We start from the raw sequence: 22,118 nt of genomic DNA, 5'->3' as shown, positions 1-22,118 counted from the left end.
TGGTGGTAGTTATTATTGGAGGAGCCCTATCTAAGGAGCTCAGGCAGGTGTAGTGGAGGCCTGTACCTCCCCTCAGATCATGTAGGGTGAAGCGTCTGTGTTAATACACAAACAAAAGGACAAAGACCAAATGGCAACACACAGGAGATTTGAGGCAGTGAGAGGACTCCACACTTCCTTCCTTCCACTATCTCCCTTCTGGCTCTTCTTCCCTTCATAGTTCACCCAACTATGCCCTCCCACTTTCCCCAGTAGCCTGTCTTTCAAGGGAGGGGTTGCCAAGGCAATTGACTGCTTGCTGCCTCCTCTTTTGCTGACGCAGCCCATCTCTTCCTGCCCCAAGAAAGAAGAACTACAGTGGTGATTCATGAAGGATGCCTTGAAACCCTGCCCCTTCCCTGCCCTTTCCCAGTTTCTCTGGCTTCCATGGCCAGCTCCACCTATCTGTTGTCAAGGCAACGTTGTCCGGGGAATCATGCCTAAAGATGAATGGGTGGTCAAATGCCAGGTGAGCAGTGCAGAGGGGTCCAAGATACCAGAAATAAAGGACAAGATGGTGCCCCCACCCACCCCAATTCCATATACAGAAGCTTCCTTTGACACCGGTGACAGGACAGCATCCTCCACTGCACCCGAGGGCAGCAGGCTAGCATATGCGGTGCACAGCAGGATGCGTGGCACACAAAGGTCTGTCCTCCAACACCTCTACTCTGTGACCTTCAGCATCTGCTGCTGGAAGCGGCTGCCTAATGGTGGGGCTGGCCCTGCAGAGGGTTTAGAGTGAGGCCTGGGAGGCATGGCTCAAGGCATCATGCTTCAGCATCCATGGATCGTGTTTTTGTTCCGCTGGTTTATCGATTGATATGGTTAGTGTGTCGATTTGAGAAAAGTTGTAAATGAATAAAGTTACAAAGCTCAGAATGTTTATCACAGGAGTACCTGCTTCCCTGGACTGGGAAGCCAATCTGCTCCTTCTCACCACTGTTCCCTCCCTCCCCACCGGCTGAACTTCATCTCCGACATCTGAGCAAGCAAAGAGGATTGTACAGTTTCCATGATCTCGGCATGTTTGGCTGCTAGTGTAATAGAAGATGTTAAAGGGTTAAGCCGCCAGCTTAATTAGCCATTCAGTCCAGTGAAATAGAATCCAACAAGAATCTGCTCTTTGTATTCACTGGCTATTTTATGGGCTATTGGAACCTATTTCTTATTGGAGGAAGGGTCCTCCTTGAGTGAGCTATCACATTAATTTTCTCTTTAGAGCCAGATGTTTTAAACTCCCCCCACTCAAAATCAGCTGGAATTTCTTCTTTTTCTTCTGTTTTATGTGTGTACTCATTTAACTGTTTTGTCACCTGCTGCACATTATGTTATTTTCTGGTCACCACTTTCCCTTTTTTCATTTAGAAAGATTGTGGGCATCTCTACACCAGTCTGAAATCCCGCATTTTAAAATCCCGCATGTTCTGCTTCCATTTTAAATGTAGGATCATGGCAGACTCCCTTTGCATGCACTTCCTTCCCCCTCCTTTCCCCCCTTATCTGAGTCTTCCATATGTTTCATTATACAGCCGCTAGATGGCTCTGTGGTCTAGCGCCTCTTATTGCGGCTTTTCCTTGTTCATGAGGGAACTCAAGCAGAACTCAAATGTGGTAATTTGATAGCTCATGATCTCTGATCTTTAAAAAAAAATGAATAAATGTAATTTAGTGTGGGAGACACCTTGGAGGTTAACGATATCATCTAAAGGGCTCTCAAACTTCTGTGAGTAACCAATCTCAATAGCAGATAAAAGCTCTGTATGAAGAAGCCCTGGGTACAGAAAACCATCCCAGCATGCAAAGGTTCAACTGAATATAAACCATGGAGCAATTTCTTACTTAGATACAAGGGGCAGTAGTAGTATCCAATTTGACACTGCTCCATGAACACATTTTTTTAAACTGAAGGACTAAAAAGCCTGGGAAATAAATAGGTCTTTACTTGGCACCAAAAAGATAAAGAATCATAAGGAGGGGCCTTGAGGTTGCCCATCAACAGCAACTACCTTGATAATAGACTGAGCAGGCACATGGGTCACCTTGTCACAGTCTTCCCCACTAGAGGTATTGTATTTCATAAGAACATAAGAAGAGCCCTGCTGGATCAGACCAAGGGTCCATCTAGTCCAGCATTCTGTTCACACAGTGGCCAATCAGCTGTTGACAGGAAAACCACAAGCAGCACATGAGTGCAACAGGCCAACAGCACCCTCCTGCCCATGTTCCCCAGAAACTGGTGTGCATAGGCTTAGTGCCTGTGGTACTGGAGGTAGCATATAGTCACATAGCACTAGTAGCGATCGATAGCCTTCTCCTCCAGGAATTTGTTCAATGCCCTTTTAAATTGTTGGCCATCACCACATCTTGAGGTAGCGAATTCCATAGTTTGACTACGTGCTATGTGAAGAAATACTTCCTTTTATCTGTCCTGGATCTCCCACCAATCACTTTCATGGGATGACCCCAGGCTCTAGTATTATGAGGGGGGAGAAACACCTCTATCATGTCTCCTCTCGTTAGCCATTTTTCCAAGCTAAACAATCCCAGCTGTTGTAACCTTCCCTCATAGGGGAGATGCTCCAGCCTCTTGACCATTTTAGTTGCTCTTTCCTGCACTTTTTCCAGTACAATATCTTTTTTTAGGTGCAGTGACCAGAACTGTACACAGTATTCTAAGAATGGTTGCATCATGGTAGCAATTCCTTCTAAACTTGCATCTATGCAAACAAATTAGCAAATGTATTTTTAAATGCAAATCTGAGCTTTTTTGGCGGAGCATAAGTGCATGGCTACCCTAGTGAGCACAAAGGACTTTTGGATCTCACCCTTTACAAACCAATCTTAAAGCCAGATCCATGTAAAAATAAATACATAAAGCAGAATGAATGTTCTTCAGTGCAACCGAGTCATTATTATGCAGCCAGAAATCAATGTTAAACATGCAAAGACCTAAAAAGAAGAAGAAGAATAATAATAATAAGAAGAAGTAGAAGAAGTAGAAGAAGAAGAAGAAGAAAAATCTAATAAACAGGCATTCCTGTATGTCCCAGATATTAGCACATTCTCCATTTCCAGATCAACACAGGGGGAGAATTATTTCCTGGATTTCTGCCGTTCTCTGTTGCCTGGCAGAGATGTTACATGATCTGCCTTGAAAAGGATCACTGTAGTAGTTTCAAAGAGTAGATGTTGGAATGATTACTTATGAAGAATATATTTAACAAGCATAGTGTCTTGCTGGGTTATTGTTAATATAGACCTTAACATTTACCCTACGTATCAAAGCAACATTTCAGCCTTCAGATTCCCATTAAAGTCAATGAACGTCATGCTGCTAAAATACACTCAGTTCATTGGAAGTGTACCAGTTACCATGCTGGGTGCCTAGCAGTCATGCAAATGTCACAAAGGGGCAAAAATAAGCTTGAAAAATATAATTAAGATGACAGTCTACAAAAGTCACTAGAATGGTGCTATAGCTGGTCCCTATAGCAACCAACACAACATAGAGGAAAAGAGAATGAGCACCATATATTAGAATGAAAAGGGGGCATTTAATAGGGAAGCTGAAGAATTGCACCATGGTATGAATTGTGGCAAATAATAATAATAATAATAATAATAATAAAACAGTTTAAATGATCAGTGTGACTTCCTTGCTTTGCGCCATGGCAACTCCATGTAGTAATTATTTGTCGCATTTTTACAGATGAAGACCCAAGGCTGAGAGATGGTAGCCCCAATCCAGCTAATGTCAGTTTTGAGCTTTTCAGCATCAGGCATTTATCGTGTGCTTGTCATTCCCTACTCATGCTTGTTTGCAGGTTCTTTAGAGGATGTCATGCCTCTCTAGTTTCACTTCTGTGTCTGCACTTTCAGTGAGTTTTAGAACAAGAAAAATGTGGCATTTAATTATGAAAGTGAAAGATAGTGCATGTAATTGGAAATGCACATAGAATCATGGAATAGTAGGGTTGGAAGGGGCCTATAAGACCATTGAGTCCAATCCCCTGCTCAATGCAGGAATCTAAGTCAAAGCATCCCTGAAAGATGGGATGCATCTGTCAGCATCCCTGACAAAGCATCTCTGACACAGTATGCTAATTGTGTATTTGTGCTATTCTGCTACACCACAGTGCCACCTAGAGGTTATGTAGCAGAAAAGCAGAAAAGGAAATGCTCCGCATATATTGCTTGGATCTCAATTCTGCGGCAAAACCGAAAGAATACAGCCAATTAACAGCATCATAGAGAAGAACTCTGTGACTAGGTCACACTGAAGTCAGTGGAACATTTTTGTCTCAATTAATTTAAGTTATATTGCTTTCAGTGGGATTTGGTGATGACTAAAGAGGAAATCAGGTGTTATGTCTGAATACAGAACAGGAACATGCATAAAGAGTCATGGCACACACATCAGCCCTGCCCCAGGGTCCGTGAACTTCCCACATTCAGCACGGAGGTCTGCAGGGGGCTTCTGCTCACATTTGCTTGAATGCAAGTAGAACCCTTTATGTAATTGGGAACCCTTATAAAGCTCAGTTCCAGGTCCCTTTTGGACTTCCACTTGTGTTCAAGCAAATGCAAGTAGAAACACACTTCACAACTCCCAAATCAACATGGGGAGGTAGAGGGAATTAGAGGGCTAGGCTAGCATGTGCAAGGACATTGGGGATGGGGCCAGCAACATAGCCCCAAGCCTCTTACATGTGTTCCTATACCCTCTCCAGTCATAATCCCTGAACAGGGCTGGAAAATCTGCAGATTTGCTCATGGCTTGTCTAAGGCTGCCCATAAGGACCATAGCAGAGATGACATTTGAATCTAGAAACCCTTTGTTGAAGTCCAACATTTGATCCACTAGACCACTAGCAAAAATTTCAAGATGTCCACCTACTTAAAGAAAGAAGAAATGTAGCATGTCATTTTCACTTGCTGAGAATGCCTCATGAATCCAAATTATATGGAAGTCTTCTTTTTTGGACTTCCAAAAGAGAACACACTACACGTCCTGGGTTGGATCCAGAAATGTACCTTCCAGGAATGGAAGGGCTCAGCTCATGGAATGTGCTTCTGCCAGATATTTGGAGCTCTCCCTCCTCTCTCCCCCCTGCACCACAGCTCAACCCATTCAGCATTGTCCTCTGACCCGGTTCACACATCATGGCCAATTCCTGAGTTGTTTGACCCAGGAATTGATAGGGTGGGGGGTGGGTGAGCATCCTGCTTTCTGTCCACTCGCCACTTCTGCTTTCAGTTCCTGTTGCCCAACCTGGAAACTCTGTTTTGTTTAGGGGTTAAACAATGCAAACTTAACCCAACAACAAACCATGGGTTTAACCCCTAAATAACCCAGAGTTTCTGGGAGCAGATGTAATGAAACAACCAAGGAACAGGGTGCCCTTGGGTTGTTAATTGAAAGCGGAAGTGGGTGAGCGGGCAGGAGGCAGCATGTCTGTTTTTTCCCATGCACTCACAAACAACCCATGGTTAAGAAAGCATGGGTTGTTCGATCGTGCGAAGCAGGTCTCTGTGTCGCATTTTCAGTGGGCTGAATGGGCTACTGTGCGGAAGTGAGGGCAGGGATGTCCACTTCTACCAGCACAGTTGCACAAGCCTAAATCTGGATCCAATCCCCTGACTGACTGTTGAACCTACTTCATGATTTAATTTATAAACAAGTCCTTTTGCAAACAACAATAAAACAACAACAACGACAAACACAGTGAGCCAACCAACGTCAGGCATATAAAGAGAACCTAATAATGAAAAGAATGAATACAGCGTAGGCCATATAGATCTCACAGAAACATATAGACATATAGGCCATATAGACATATAGACATATAGACCATATAGACCATATACACATATAGACATATAGGCCATATAGGCCATATAGACATATAGACATATAGACATATAGACCATATAGACATATAGACCATATAGACCATATAGACATATAGACCATATAGACATATAGACCATATAGACATACAGACATATAGACCATATAGACCATATAGACCATATAGACACATAGACATATAAACCATATAGACGATATAGACATATAGACCATATAGACATATAGACCATATAGACATATAGACCATATAGACATATAGACATATAGGCCATATAGATCTCACAGAAACATAGCTATGAACAACCAGAATGTGTTATTTACATTCAAAATAGTATACATTCCACAGCAGTGCAATTTAAAATGAAATACAGCAATAGAGCGCTAATTCTGATCCAGACTGGAGTTGGAATTCTATCTTTAAAGTCAGGAACAAATAGTCCAATAGGTAGAGCATTGCTAAAAGTCCCTGTCCAAAACGTTCAAGGGAATGAGCATTCCCAGAAACAATCCATATCCAATGGCTTTATAAGACAAAATTTGTTTGACTAAGGTCACACTTTGGAAAGTGCTCAATGGCAGGATAGCCAGCCAGCCAGTCAAATTTATATAAACTTACAGTGCAATCCGAGACACATTTTCTCAGATGTACGTCCCAGTGATGCTTACTCCCAAATAAGTAGGTATAAGGTTAAGATCACAGCCTGAATCATGACCATTAAAAAAAGGAAATTCCATCAGAATCTTGCAAAAATTAACACAAATCTGATGGAGTTGACGGAGGGCGCAACCTTATGGCCGCTAGACAGTGGCTAGACGGCCACAGGATACCTTGTTTTCCAGGAACTGACCTCCCCCCACTTCCGCACTGCCTCGGAGGCAGTGTGGAACAGTCCCATCCTCCACGCTCACAAGGGGAGCATGGAGCAGCCAGAAAGCGGTGTGGATGGGGGTGTTCTGGGGCGGGGAGAGCGTAACTGCCTGTACAACACATTCAATGTGTCGTAAAGCAGCCTCCTCCCCCGCTCATCCCTCCCATGGCTAGACAGCCTCAATCGGCTGCCTAGCTGAAAAAGCAGGGCAGGAGAAGCGTGAAGGGAACGGTCCCCTCCGTGCTTCTTCTGCCCTGCTTTGGATAGGCAGTGGCCTCTGAGTTTGGAGGCAGCCGCCTATCTAGATAGGACAGCTCCCTAAGTTGCTCAGTGGGCTGAATAAGAGGAGACCTGTTCCAAAGATGCTGTATAAACCCAATGGCTAAACCTGCAGTTCTCCATAAATGAGTCTTCTCAGAGTGCAATCCTATGCATGTTTTTAGACAGGAAAAAAAACAACAACCCTACAACTCCCAGTGTGCCTCAGCCAGCATTGCTGGCTGGAGGGATGCTGGGAGTTGTAGGACCTTTTTTCTGTCTAAACATGCATAGGAATGCGCCCTAAGTTAATTAATTCCAATAGACAGGGATGTTCACTGCAGCTCTTATCAGTGGAAGAGCTTTCCAGCCCTGGTCTGGATCTCCTCTTGGTGCTGCTTCTGCCATTGTTGCTTCCTGTCCAAGGTGATTTTCTTCTACTGTAATGTAGGCACATTAATACTGAAATGATAGCGGCAGTCACACTACAGTGGTAGCAGTAGCTAGGATGCAGACTCATTGATGACCAGGCAGAAATGTCAATTGCACAAGCAGTTAGTGTGCAGTGGCAGCAGGAAGAGAAGCATGTAAGTGGGAATGGGGGACAAGGCAATGGGCAGCAGTTACTCCACAGGGCCAGGCTTGATCCAGATTCCTAATTCACTCTTCTGGGACTAATACATGGCTCAGAATGCAGTTACCCTTCCATTTTTGCATTTCTCTGAATTGTGTGATCCAATTCTTAGCTCAAAAGACATACCAAAAGGCGTATAAAAATGCAAGGCTCAAATGTGTACACAAATGCAGGTTTTAGGATAAAATGCTAACAAAAAATGTGCATTTGGGGGTAAAATGGGAAGAACAATCCATAGTTTGTGGGGGGAAATACTTTTAAAAACCCTACAGATGGATCCAGAAAGAGGATGGAATAGATTTATGAATGAACACTGTGAAACTGACATGGATTGAAAATAGACTGATCTGTCCACCCCTGCTTGGGACCCATAGGAATGCACAAAGTTTCCCTATACATACTGCATCAGGCCAATTAGCTTAGTCCTGATGCCTATACCAACTAGCAGCAAACTGCACATCTCAAAATTTTGAGGCAAAGCTCGTCATTCCTGACCTTGATACTCGAAATCCTTGTAAATGGAGGTGACTGGAGTTGAATCTGGAGCTATCTGCATGCAGAGCATGTCACTGAGTTATGGCCCTTATCAAATGCAGAAAATGCATTTCTCTTTTGGATGGGGGTGAAGAGGGTGGAAGAACCTGACCTGAGTCTGGTCTTTAACAAAACTTACTTAAAAATAAGAGATTTCAGGATTGCAGACTTGTGAACTGCAACCCAAGGAAGAAACTAAGCAAATGAAAAAAAAGAAAAGATGCTGGTTTCTTTCCCACAATAGGTTATTTTAAACTATTTTGGCAGACAGAGTAGCAACCTGCCATTTTAAGAAACAATGAGCAGGAAATTCATCAGACTGGAAATCAACGACCTAAATAACAGTCTGGATGCGCATCACTTCAAAGTATGTGGGAGAAATGAAGCACAATGTAAACGAGCTCAGGGAGGTTAAAAGTAATAAAATGCAAGATGACAACAAATGAAGTAAATGTGGCACATCTCCCTTATTGATTGGAGACAGAGTTCTCGTCCAGCAGACACTGCCCCCCCCCCCCACTGCAAATGCCATACTCACATTGGCATTAAAGGATCACACAAGTGAACCGGCCATGTAGACTATTGGGTGCTGCCTTTTAAAACGACGCGGAAACTGGTCTTGGTTCAAAACAGAACCACAACATTATTAGCTGGGACTGTGTGTTTTGGTCATGTTGCACCAGTGCTTTACCAGCTGTACTGTCACCTAGTCCATTTCCATACCCAGTTTGAAGTATCACCTTCTCCTGTATGTACCTACCAGAATATTAAGATCCCATGAAACTGATCGGTGGGAGAGTCAGGACAGATACAAGGAAGTGCTTCTTCACACAGCGACAGCGCACAGTTAAACCATGGAACTCGCTACCACAGGATGTAGTGATGGCCACCCATTTGGATGGCTTTAAAGGAGGGGTTATTTATTTATTTATTTAAAACATTCATATCCCACCCTATATCATTACGATCTCAGGGTGGCGTACAGATAAAATCAATTTAGACAGTATAAAACAATAAATAATTTAAACAGCTAAAAACGTATTAAACCATTAAGGGTTAGTCAGATTCATGGAGGAGAAGGCTGTCAATAGCTACTAGTCCTGATAGTTATGTGCTGCCTCCAGTATCCAAGGCAATATGCCTCTGTACACCAGTTGTTGGGGAACTTGGGTGGGAGTGTGCTATAGCCCTTGTGTCCTGCTTGTGGGTTTCCCACAGGCAGCTGGCTGGCCACTGTGTGAACAGAATGCTGGACTAGATGGACCCTTGGTCTGATTCAGCCTGGCTCTCCTTATGTTCTTATGTTATGTTCTTAAGTTCTCTTCAGAAGCCCTTCTCCATGTGCCCCTGCCAAGTGAAGTGGGGCAGGTGTCTATGAAGGAGAGGGCCTTCTCAGTGGCAGCACCCCGGCTGTGGAATAGCCTCACCGGAGAGGTTCTCCTTGCATGTTCTTTATCCGCTTTTTGGTGCCAGGTGAAGGGGTTTTTATTCACCCAAACATTTTAAACGCTCCTTGGGCTCTTGCCGTTTTTGTATGATAGTTAATCCAAGCTGCTAATTTAGGGGTAGGCAACCTGGTGCCTTCCAGATGTTTTGAACTCTGTAATCCCTGACCATCGCCCATGCTGGCTAGGACTGATGTCTGTTGTAGGCCAAAACAAATGGAGGGCACCAGGTTGCCTGCTCCTGTGCTAATTATTTTATGTTTTTTGTATTAATGTTAGGCTTTTTTACATTGCATTTGTATTGTTTGCTGTTTTTAATATTATTTTGTATGTTTTTAACATTTTGTTTTGCTTGTCTTTAGCCTCCCAGAGAATATTTGTTGATGGGCAGCCATAAAAAATTAATAAATCAAATCAATTACTCAGCCAGTAGGCTCAGCTAAATTATCTGTAGTACAGAGAAGTGGTGTGAAACAATCAGCTCTCTTGCCTGTAATATTGTAGAAAGGATGTCACAGACAAGTCTTAGAGAAAAATGTCTCAGGAGGACTTGCCCTGCTGTTGTGTTGAATTTATGTTTTCCTGCCACATATCACGTTGTAGTCTTCTCCTTGCACACCTTTTCAGTGGTGAACAGTGGCTGACAACCGAACTGAGTGATCTAGTAGAAGGTGAACATTTTGCAGTTCTGGCAGGTAATAAATTGTACACAATTGTCTGACAAGATGACACTTACAACTTCTCCCACTTTTACTGGCTTTTCTTAATCTGTTATGAAGGAAGACAGGCTAACACCTTGATGGATTGGCAAGCTTAGTTCTGGAAAGACAGCATGAAGTTATTTGCAGTTAATATAATCTAGGCATTTTTACTGTGCAATTTTTGGTGTGCTTTTATATGTGCTTTTAATGAATTTTATTTAGTGTGGTTTTTTAACTACTGGTTTTTTAAATGTTTTTTCATAGCTACCTTGGGCACCATTTTCTTGGTGGAAAGGTGGGGTATAAATTGAATGAATGAATGAATGATACTGAATTCCTCCAGCTCAGTATTCATTCATTCATTCATTCAAAACTTTTCAAAAGACTCTCAGAGCAGCTTACAAAAATCAACAGATACTGACTGGCAGCTTGCAAAAACCATCAATCAGATACTGGGTTCCAGGCTTTCCATCCGTACCTGAAGATGCCAGCAACTGAACCTGGGAGCTTGTGCCTGCAAAGTAGGTGGTCTGTCACTGAGCTTCAGCCCCACCCCAACATCCAAAGAAAACTTTATATGAACTGCAGTGTGATCCAAGATTTTATTCTTCATGGGGTGTGATCGATTTCCTGTGGAACTGGCAAGTTCCTTATATATAGATCTCCCACATGCATGGGTGGCTGAAGGCTGTACTGTGAAAAGTCTCTGGCAGTATTTAGGCTGCAAGTGCAATCCTATGCCTGGGAACAACAGTAGAATCCTATGCATGTCTACTTAGAAGTAAGTTCAACAGGAGCTTACTCCCAAGTAAGTGGGTATGGCATTGCAACTTCAGTCGCATCGAACTCAATGGGACTTACTTCTGAGTAGACATGCATAGGATGAGGCTGTCATTTCGCAAAGCGATGCCATAACCAGAAATGTGTATGTGGTGTCATACAAATAATTTAGGCAATATCAGCCTGGAAATGCAACCCAAATAGCCAAATACTAGTGACGTGCCAATACCTCTTAATAAGTACACACAGAATTACAACAGTGGTCTACAAATGCATTTTGACTGACCTGAAGGACTATTACCATGCAGTCCTATGCATCCTTACTCAGAAGTACATAAGGGCTTTCTTCTAAATCAGTTTGCATAGTGTGGCAAGTTCCTTGCTTCCTTTGACCAGCTGCCATGGTGGCACAGTTGGTACCTAGGGTCAGTTCAAACCCATGGTGCTTTCTGACAAAATCAACTGTTATTCTTCATTGGGTGCTCAGAACTCCTTTTAAGGGCTTTTCTACATGAAGCTTTTAACCTGCACCTTCACTGAGGCTTCTGCTTCTGGATTCTTTGCAGGATTGAGATCGGTTCCTTTATATGTTCTTTTTTCTGGGAGTTTTCTTTCTCTGCCTTTCTATGTGTTTCATTACACAACCACTAGATGGCGCTGTGATAGAATGGAATTGTGCAATTACACGACAGTCTCATTCTGCCATTTCTAAGTAATACCTTGATATTAAAAAAGCCAGGGAAATGGTTGCAAAGAGCAGGAAAGGCTCTGGAGGATGACAGTGTCGTGTAAAGGACCCACAAACTACCATGACTGAGCAATCATGAGCGCACAATAAAAGCCTTATGTAGAAAGACTCTCAGTATCGCCACTGGAGCAGTCCAAAGGAAAGGAAGAGAAAGAAGGGCTGGCTTAAAAAATGTTGCCAGTGGCAAAGGACAAATGGCACTCCATCTCCCATTCTATGTACAGAAGCTGACTGGACTGGCAGCTGAACCTTATTTCAACACTGGTGAACATCTTTCACTGCCTCTGAGAGCAGCAGGCTTGCTTAGGGGGCACAGGACAGGATAGGAGACACACACAGCCCTATCCTTCAACTTCTCACCACTGCTCCCTGCCCCCCAGCATCTGGTGCCGCCTGAGACAGCTGCCTTGGTCTGCCTAATGGAAGGGCTGGTCCTGGGTGCCCCCAATTCTCCTGGGCTCTTCATTCATTCAGGACATTTGCAGTGGTAAAGGAAACTCTGGGTCAGCCTGGAATTGTCATTTGGAGCTTCTGCACTTGTCTGGTGAACTTGCAGGCCAGTCCCTTCCCAAGAGAGCCCTGGTCGCTAAGCTGGTTGCTTTCTTAAGCTGCTCGAGCAACTTTCTCTTCTCCTGGTCCAGCTGTATTCCTCCAGTTCTCTGTGTCGCCCGCCCATGCTTCCACTATTTTGTGACTTTGCTGACTATTCCATTTGTCTGAGCTTGTTTGCTTCAACTTCAAACACCCAGCTGCCATCCTTTCTGAAGGGCATCTTTGAGATGTGAAAAGTAAGCCTGGAGATGACTTCTATAGGATAGCCCTTTGTGAATCGCCCCAAAACAGGGCACACAACACCAAAGAAGAGGACAAAAGAGGGCAAAGCTTTGGATAAAATCTGCATACGTTCATATGTATAGATGCAAATTTAGAAATTGCTACTATAATTTAAACCGAAATGCAGTTTGTCTCACCATAATGTGGAAGACTGTGACCAGGTGACCTGTGTGCCTTGCCCAGTCTACTGCCCAGGTGCTGACCTTGTCTGTAAGCTGGACTTGGACTGGAGGACCCTTCAAAGAGACGACGCCTTCAGAACAGAAGATGGTCCTCTTGCATCTCTGCAAATAGAGGACTGTCCTCTGTGAAAGAGGACACATAGCCACCTACGAGAGGGGCTTGGAGTTTGATTCATTGGCATGCCCTTATCGCGTGCCTGATAGATATGGATGCACACAAAGACAATATATAGCAGGAGTGAGTAAATGAAATCTATAATGTATTAGCAACATATAGGCTGCAATCCTATCCTATACACGCTGAATCCCAATGGCATAGTGGCTTTTACTTCCAAGGAGATACGCATAGGGTTCTGCTGTTATTTATATTCACACATAGCGGATACAAAGAGAAGTTAAGAGACAAGTTGAGATCTTCTTTTTCTTCTTTGCACAACTCATTTATGTTTTAAAGTAAAGCAAATTGCTTAAGCTATTGAGCTTTTGGGGGAGGGCTTAGGGGCAGATCAGAACAGATATGGTGATTCTTGATGGATCAGATGATGTTGCAGGGTCTGAGTGACTAATGCAGGAAAATAATTTACCACTTGGCACATGAATGATGGAAGTTGCTAAAAGCAATAGTTTCATGGAATTGATTTTTTCTGCTCCAGCTTCCTGCTTTTGCAGTCTGCCTTTTTTCCTAGCAGTCTGACATTAAATCTTTAAATCTCTACAGACATACACCTTTAAAGAAGAAGAAGAAGAAGAAGAAGAAGAAGAAGTAGAAGGAAGGAAGGAAGGAAGGAAGGAAGGAAGGAAGGAAGGAATCAAATTAGAAAGTGTTCATACACATTTCTGAATGTTAAATTTGGGGAAACTGAAAAAAATATTCAAATATGATCTATCGTGACCTATATACACATGCACATAAATGACCTATTTATGTGTATGTGCATGTGTAATACCAAGTTAAAGCCCATCCTATGCTGCAGCTTGGGGTTAAAGGTTGATCCTAGAAATGCTGAAGGTCAGTATTTTCCTTAACAGTTGCTCTAGCCAATACCAGCCCACCCTTCTTCTATGGTCACATGAGACTCTGTGCATGGAGATAGGATAGCAGTGACACCGCAGCACTCATGGTTCCTGTGACAGGGATATGTCCCAGCACTACTGCAAGGGGGAAAATGTCCTCAAGCTGGCACTCAGACTCTTCTGCCCAACCCACTGAACTTCTTCACCTGTGCAATAGCATACATAGCTCATGGTTGTGGTCTGTCAACTGAAGTACTGCACCTTAATTGGCTTGTGCATCAGACCCTTTCATTCAGCCTCTCTTCTGCTATTTTTGATGCGCCGGGTGTGTGCTCCACTAGGCCCATGGATCAATTGGAGTAGGCCCATGCAAGCACTGGTGATGGGTGCGCAAACCTGTCTCGCCACTAAAATCACGACAGAAGATCTTGTTCACACAGGAGCACTGTGTTCACATAAGATGCCCTAATGCATAGAAGTCCTTGAATCAGTCAGCTCTTAGCTTTGTTGCCCCCCAATATTTCCATGAATGTTATGCATGTAGCTTTCTATGGTGTGGATTATCTAGGTTCTTTTACAAGAGGGCTGATGTGGGGAGGATCCTTCCTTAGAAGCAAACGAAACATACCACAGAGCATATGGTACCAGCTGCACTATCACTGCCAATAACTTGTGACTGGGTGGGCTAAAATATAATAAACAAACAATATCCCAGTTGTGCATGTTCCTGTTTGCTTGTATGAACATTACCCCACATCAAAATCTCCCTCCGTATATGAAGCAAGTTAGACGTCTTCTGCCAGATGGGTTAGCTTTGCACTTGATATGGGAGATTTCAGTGCGAAGGCAAAACAGGCATTCCCCTTCCTTTTGATTTTGAAGTGGTAAATTCTGATCAGGACCATGCCGCACATCCTGATGAACATTTGAACCAGCTCTTAGGGGGACTCTGATAGTCTCATATCAGTGCGGTTCTAACCTTACCCTCTGAAGCTTGTATGCTGGGGGAGCATTAGAACTAGTGTTCTAACACTGCCTCTTTCTTCATGCCCACTTCTGAACAGCTGGGGAGAGGAAGAGAGGGCAGAACAGTCATGTCTTAAGCAAACCTCTTGCTGCTGGTAGAAGCATCATCTGTGGTGGCTAGGAGATGGTTGGTTAGAGCAAGCATGATTAATCAACTAATTTAATCCTAATGACATTAGTAGAATGGAAGAAGAAACTTCTGTTAATTGGAAGGAACAGTTGGAGGGCCTTTTCAGTGGTGGCGCCCTGGTTATGGGATGCCGTCCCCAGAGAGGCTGACCTGGCACCTACTTTGCATTCTTTCTGGCACCAATTAAAAACCTTTTTTCCCCAGGCCTTTTTGTTATATGCTTTTAGTGTGTTTCAGATATTTGGTACTGATAATTTCCCCCCTTGCTGGTTTTTAGGCTGCTTTTATACTGATTTTATTTTGTCTTGTGCCGGTTTTTATGCTGGTTTTTGTAGGTTTTATGATGTATTGTATGGTTGTATTTATAGTTGTACTGATATTGTTTTAAATTGATTTGATGTTGTTTTATTTTGTAATTTATGTATTTATAAGTTTTGTAAACTGCCCAGAGGGTTTAGTTGATGGATAGCATAAAATGGGGAAAATTGGCTTCAATCCAGCTATTTCAGGATTGTAGATCCAGTGCTGTACCAACAAAGATTGATTGTATGTTATAAAAGGTAACTTGAAATAATGCAAGTGAACATTAACAAATCATACACATACTAGATGATCTAAGGGTGTCTTCTTTCTATGAAATAGCAGAGCATATAGAAGCATATGAAAACAAAGTAACATGTAATAGTGGGATTTAATGAATCTTTTCAAAAGGTTTTCATATAGCTATTTACTCAGATATATCATCCCTTTAGACACTTGGCATTTCAACCAACGGAACTTCAAAACTCAGCTAAGACTACAGCTATGTTGATTAATGAAATGGTTTGTCTAAGCAAATAAACATATGCAAGTCATTTTAACTTCAGTGAATGATTTATGATTTTCCTCTTGACAATTTGTGAAGGAAATAACACAGATGCATAGCAGTACAATTAAAACATTTTATTGTGCACAATATTTTGATATGATGCATCTACCAAGTGGTAAGTTAATTATGTCCACAAAAAATCTAAATTCAACCCTATTCCCTGTGGTTTGAATTTTTAGGGTTGTCTTTTCCCCCTAGATTTTTAGTTTTGACAAATAATTGCACTGTTATTTTTTTTTAGATATGTTGTATAATTATACTTTAAATATACAGGGACATGTTTAAATTCTATAATATAATTTTTTTACATTGTTCTATAGATTTCCCTGAAGAAGGACCTACATGAGGTTGGAAACATGTTGGAAGTGTTTATTTTTGTAGAATAAAACACCTCTTTTGCTCACCCCATTGCTTTTTGCTTCACCCCGTTGTTTTTTGGCCTCCTTTGCGGTTTTTCCCTTTTTGTTAGATCCTGTTTGAACAAGGACAAAGGGTTGTTGTTGTTTTTAAAAAATCACACTATATATATATTAATTGATTCACCATTGCAGTGACGTCTATGTTATCACCCAACATTATTTTGTGAAAGGCAACTGTTAAGGTAATAATCACTGTCTGTACTTTTTGCATTTCAGCACTCTCTGGCAACACAGTTGACTCCTTCTCCTCCTCCTCCTCCTCCTGCCCCCACACCTGTCCCAGCATGTGGATATAGATTTGCCAACTTGAGGTGAACACTTCTTGTCCATCTGATTCAGGTGCATCTGATGAAGTGGATCGTGTCCACGAAGACTTATGCCAGAACACACGTGTTAGTCTTTAAGGTGCCACAAGAGTCTTTGCTGTTTTCACTATGTTTTGGGATTACACATTTTAAATATCCTTCATGAAGCACGGCCTCATATTGGTTGTCCTGTCTGATGCTGTTCCACATTCCACTGGGCCCGATTGAAATGTGACACGAGGCATATATGAAAACAGCTGCTATGCAGCATCTCATACAACTGGCTCCATGCTGAAACTGGGCTAGCCTGCCCACACCATATGTTCAGGTCACCTTTGGAGGCCCTCCTCTGGCTGCCCCCACCTTCAGAGATCAGGCAAATAGCTACCAGGGAGGGGGCCTTCTAGGTTGTAGTGCAAGGGAGCAAACCTGCAGCCCACACCATGCATGTGGCCCTGGGTTGCTGCTGGTGCAGTCCGCAGAGCTGGTGGAACCCCACCCTCTTTTCCTCATGGGACAGCTGATTAGCTGGAGTGTGTTGTGTGTGTGTATGTGGGGGGGAGATGTTGTACCCGGGCAGTGCTATCTCTGGGGATCGGTGTGGGATGGGAGAGGTGAATGCTTCTCCCAACCGCCAGCAGCCCCACTTCTGAGATGGCTGTTTCCCCACCGCAAGTAGCGACAGAGAAACAGCCATCTCAGTGGAGATCACTGGGAGGTGGAAGAGGAGAAAGCCTCCCCCAACCCCCAGCAATCCCGAGATCTCAGTGGGCAGGGAGGGGAAGTTTAAGCCTCTCCGTCCCTGTGCGCTGTGTGTGGGAAGACGTGTGTGTGTGCATGTGGGTGCCCACATGTGTGTGTATGTGTGAGCATGCATATGTGTGGCTTCAGGCATCCCACCTACCACCAGAGGTGTCCCTTGGGTCTGAAAAGGGTTTGCACCCCTGTTGCAGTGCCTCCCCATTGGAAACGCCTCTCCTGGGAGGCTGCCTGGAAGTGAGTGTTGTGCCTCCAGTGCAGGGTGGCGATCTTTCCATTTCCCCAAGCCTTTTAAAACCTTGCCTCTGCTGCTGTCATTTTCCTCTTACCCCCTCCCATACATCAGGGGGGCTTTCTGTCTTTAAAAATAATTTGTTCCAAATGCCTTGCAACGAACTGACTCAATTTTTGTTTCAAAACTGTCTTTTTTTAAAAGCCAATCAGCTTTTAACCCCCCCCCCCACTTTGAAATACTATATTCTGGGAAGTATTCTGGGGGACTGGTTTCATGGTTGTCACAAGGGCTAGCCAATCAGTGCTGTGCACAGCTCCTTCAATTGTTAACATTAAATATGGGTTTCCCTTGAGGTCAATGCTTCTTCATATGAGCCCAATGGGGCAAGCATATGCTTCCATATCAGTCTCACTGTTCAAACATTGTACATCTGGATGCACACTTATTTTAACAGTCATACAGATCCACTTTGGGAAGCATTGTAGATCTTTTAAGCTCATTCATATGGCTGGAAACTGGAAAAGAGACAGCCTTTGAGGGAAGGCACGATGAAGATCCATCATTGTTGGATCTGCTCAAGCTACAAGTGCCTTCTATTTGCCAACAGATTGCAAATAAGGAATCTCTTAAAAACTCTGCAATAGGTGAGAGAGGGATTATCGCTTTGGGTCAATTAATCTCCATTCAATGTCGCATACTATGCTTTCCACACATAGGTAGGCACAAGCATCAGCTCCTCCACATTTGCAGTTAATGCAGATAGGTCAACTCTAGAGTCAGAACTTTTCCTGCTCAAGCTGCACTGATTGATGTATATGCATTAGAAGGACAGGTTATGAATACTTATATCTATAATAATAAAAGAGGATGTCTGTCTGTCTTTGCCATAGTGCCAAGATCATGAACCTAATCATCTGAGACTAGGCATGCATACTAAGGGAACCCTAGGGCTGTGAACCTCAGGATTATTTTGTTTTTAAAATGCATTAATGAGTTTTAGGGAGCAATACTATGGCTGCTAGACAGCGGCTAGACAGCCATAAGATATGTTGTTTTCTGGGAACCGACCTCAGAGTCCATGCTCCAAGGTCGGTTCCCGGAGACCCAACCTTCCCCCCCTTCCGCACTGCCTCAGAGGCAGCACAGAACAGTCCCATCCTCCGTGCTTGCAAGAGGAGCATGGAGTGGCTGGAAAGGGGCATGGCTGGGGGTGTTCTGGGGCGAGGAGAGCGTAGCTGCCTGTACGACACATCCAATGTGTCATACAGAAGCCTCCCTCCCTGCTCTGTGCTCCATTGGCTAGACAGTCGCAATCGGCTGTCTAGCTGAAAATGTAGGGCAGGAGAAGTGCAGAGGGAACGATCCCCCCCGTGCGTCTCCTGCCCTGCTTTGGATAGGCAGTCACCTCCGAGTTCGGAGGCAGCCGCCTAAGTGGATCGGATTGCTCCCTTAATTAATTTAAATGTGCCCACGTGTTTGAAGCATGAAGTACTGTCTTTGGCCACTAGCTGGCAGATGTTCCTAACTAGCTCATAGCTTTTGCAGTTGGGCTGATAGAGCTTGAAGCCATGGGGGTGTGGTCTGAGTTATAATGCTGTCATCTTCCCCCATGTTGTGGGACAGAGAATGAAGTGGACACCCCTCCCTCAGAGGTGTACCATGGAAGGGACTGAGTCTAGGGGTGTCAGTGGGCATGGCTTCATTCATACAGGGCAGGCACAATGTCTCCAACTCTGACAGCTATGTAAGTTACTTGAAGGTTTTTATGGATCAAACTAAAGGCTATTCCAACCTGTACAAAGACAGGTCCATTTGCTAGCAAATAAATAAATATGAAAAAAATTCATGTGTTTCAGTTCTTATTTTAGTTCTTCCTATTCTGACTATTCAATGGTTCTCTTAAATAGTTCTACATTCTTTACAAAATACAGCTGCATTCACCAATGCTTCTCACATTAGATAGTACTTTTAACTACTAAAAAAAGGACCTGAATATAAGCAGGTAAAATCTAGCTCAAATTTCAGAAGATAATTAAGAGAGTCAGATTACTCAAGGGAAGTATTTTCTTTCAGCAGCTAGAAAGAAAAGGAGGAATTATCCTCTATATTTTAATTAAAAAGTAAAATTAAACCTATCTTTTCATACTAAACAATGCTCAGACAGAAAGAAGCAAAGATGACAAGGAAATACACTGAACTTGCTGTTGAAGCTGCAGCTGCAAACCATGAAATGTCTAATAGATGGAATGCAGTAGAATGTTTGTAATTTGCAAAGCTCTGAGTTCAAGACAGTGATCCAGTTCACACAACATGGTGGGTTATCTTGGGTAAAATAACCCATGATGAGCCATGGTGTGTGCTGGGTGTGTGCAGCCACTGTTTAAAATGTGTAACTACTCCAATTGCAGCAATCGGGGTTGCACTGTGTTGTAGGAACACAGCCACTGTGGGTTATTTGAGGGTTAAACAACCCTTGCATAACCCTTGATTAGTTGTAGGGTTATGCGAAGGTTGTTTAACCCTCAAATAATCTGGGTGGCTGAGTTCACACAATGTTCGCATTCAAAATGGCCACACATGACAGGCATGCACCATGGCTCATCATGGGTTAAATAATCCGCGATGGCCAGCCATGTCATGTGAACCAGCCCAATATACAGAGATTGGATGTAAATGTCACAACATTTTTTGAGGAGAATTAAGTGAAGGGAAAAACTGAGCATTTATTATTTGGACGGCTGATGCATGCCAAATATTGATTGACATACTTTCTGCTTTTTAATGCCTCTTAGATAGGTAAATTTATTAATTATTTTACTGTCATTGATTGGAACAATTTTCCTTGAGCTACAGCCTCGTAAGGTTTCTCTGAAAACAGCCTTGGATTGCACAGCTAGTCTGAGATGACACATCCGTGATTGAAAACTTCATGCATCATTAAGGCCCTAGGATTTGACGGGCCCTTGGGCAAGGTGCCCTCAACGGGCCCCTTCCCTCAGTGAGCTGACCTTCTTATCACCATTGCCACTCGCATAGAGCCAGTGAGCAAACAGGCAATGGCATCTACTGCTCCTCCTTCCCATCACCACCAAAGTGAGAGGCAGGTGAACAAGCAGCTTGCAATGGTGAAGAGGAGGAGCAATCCCAGGGGGCTTTCGCCAATGGGCCCTCAGCAGGTGCCCCATCATGCCCACCCTTGACACCAGCCTGGATTAAGGCTATTAATATAATATTGTTATAAATATGGGCCTTGATTATGCAGAGCGGCCCTCTCTCAATCCCTCTCTAATGTTTGCATAGCCTGGCATTTGACGGTGGATGAAGGGTCCTGGTTCATGGCTTTTGATATTCACTAATTACTAGGGATGTACGAAAGTCACTTACCTTTTCGCAGTTTTGATTCACAGTGGGGGGGAGGCGCTCTGTTCCTCCCCCCGGAATCCTCCCTGGGCCAGCTCTGCTCTGCGGCAGCTCCGCAGAGCTGCCGTCCAGGGTTGTCCGCAGCCAAAATTCCGGCCACGGCTGGCTGCTGTGGCCACAAATGGTGGCCACCATAGCGGCCTCCATTTGCGTCCTGCCAGGCTGCCATGATAGGCTACATAAGTATTTACGTAGCCTATCACAGAAAGAGCAGCGGCACAAACGGCATAGCGGCCGCCGTTTGCACCCCTGCTCTTTGCCGTGATAGGCTACGTAAATACTTACGTAGCCTATCATGGCAGCCTGGCAGGACGCAAATGGCGGCTGCTACGGCGGCCACCATGTGCGGCTGCAGCAGCTGGCCGAGAGACCAGCAGCCGCTGCCACCGCCAGAGCCGCTGCCGGAGCCACTGCTGCCGGAGCCACTGCTGCCGGAACGTCCGCCCCAGGTAAGCTTTGTCCCGGAGGGGATTCCGCAGGGTGGCGGGGGGTGGGAGGCCATTCCGCCACAGGTTTCGGGGGGGGCCCGAATGCCATTGCATTTGGCTTCACTAAAATCCATGGCGGAATTCTCTGCCATCCCTACTGATTACTCTAAGGTGTCTCTGATTAAAAAAAGAGAGATGAATTTAGTGATGACAAGGGATGTGAAGATAGTAAAAATCTAGGGATGTATAGGGATGGCGGAGAATTCCTCCACCGATCTCGGTGAGGCCAAATGCCAGTGCATTCGGCCCCTGAAACCCATGGCGGAACGAAGCCCCCTTCCCCGCCCACCCCTCGAAAGGCACACGAAACGGAGCACTCACCTGCTGCCATTTGCGCTGCTCTGTGAATGGCAGCTAGGGGTGCACGAAAGTCCCTTACCTGTCCTCGAAGCTTTTCGCGGTGGGGGGGAGGCGCTTCGCTGCTCCCCCCACGAAGTTCAGGCCGGGGGGGGAGGCTTCCTGCCTCGCCCGGCCGAAATTCAGGCTGGGGAGGAGGCGCCTCGCCTCGCCTGGCCGTGAAATAAAAAGTAAAAAAAAAAAAAAAACGCCCCCGTG

The sequence above is a fragment of the Heloderma suspectum genome, chromosome 1, assembly GCF_057233095.1.
Source record: "Heloderma suspectum isolate Gila_16-S chromosome 1, 16-S_ref, whole genome shotgun sequence".
Classification (NCBI taxonomy): domain Eukaryota; kingdom Metazoa; phylum Chordata; class Lepidosauria; order Squamata; family Helodermatidae; genus Heloderma; species Heloderma suspectum.
Note: the sequence above shows the minus strand (reverse complement) of the source record.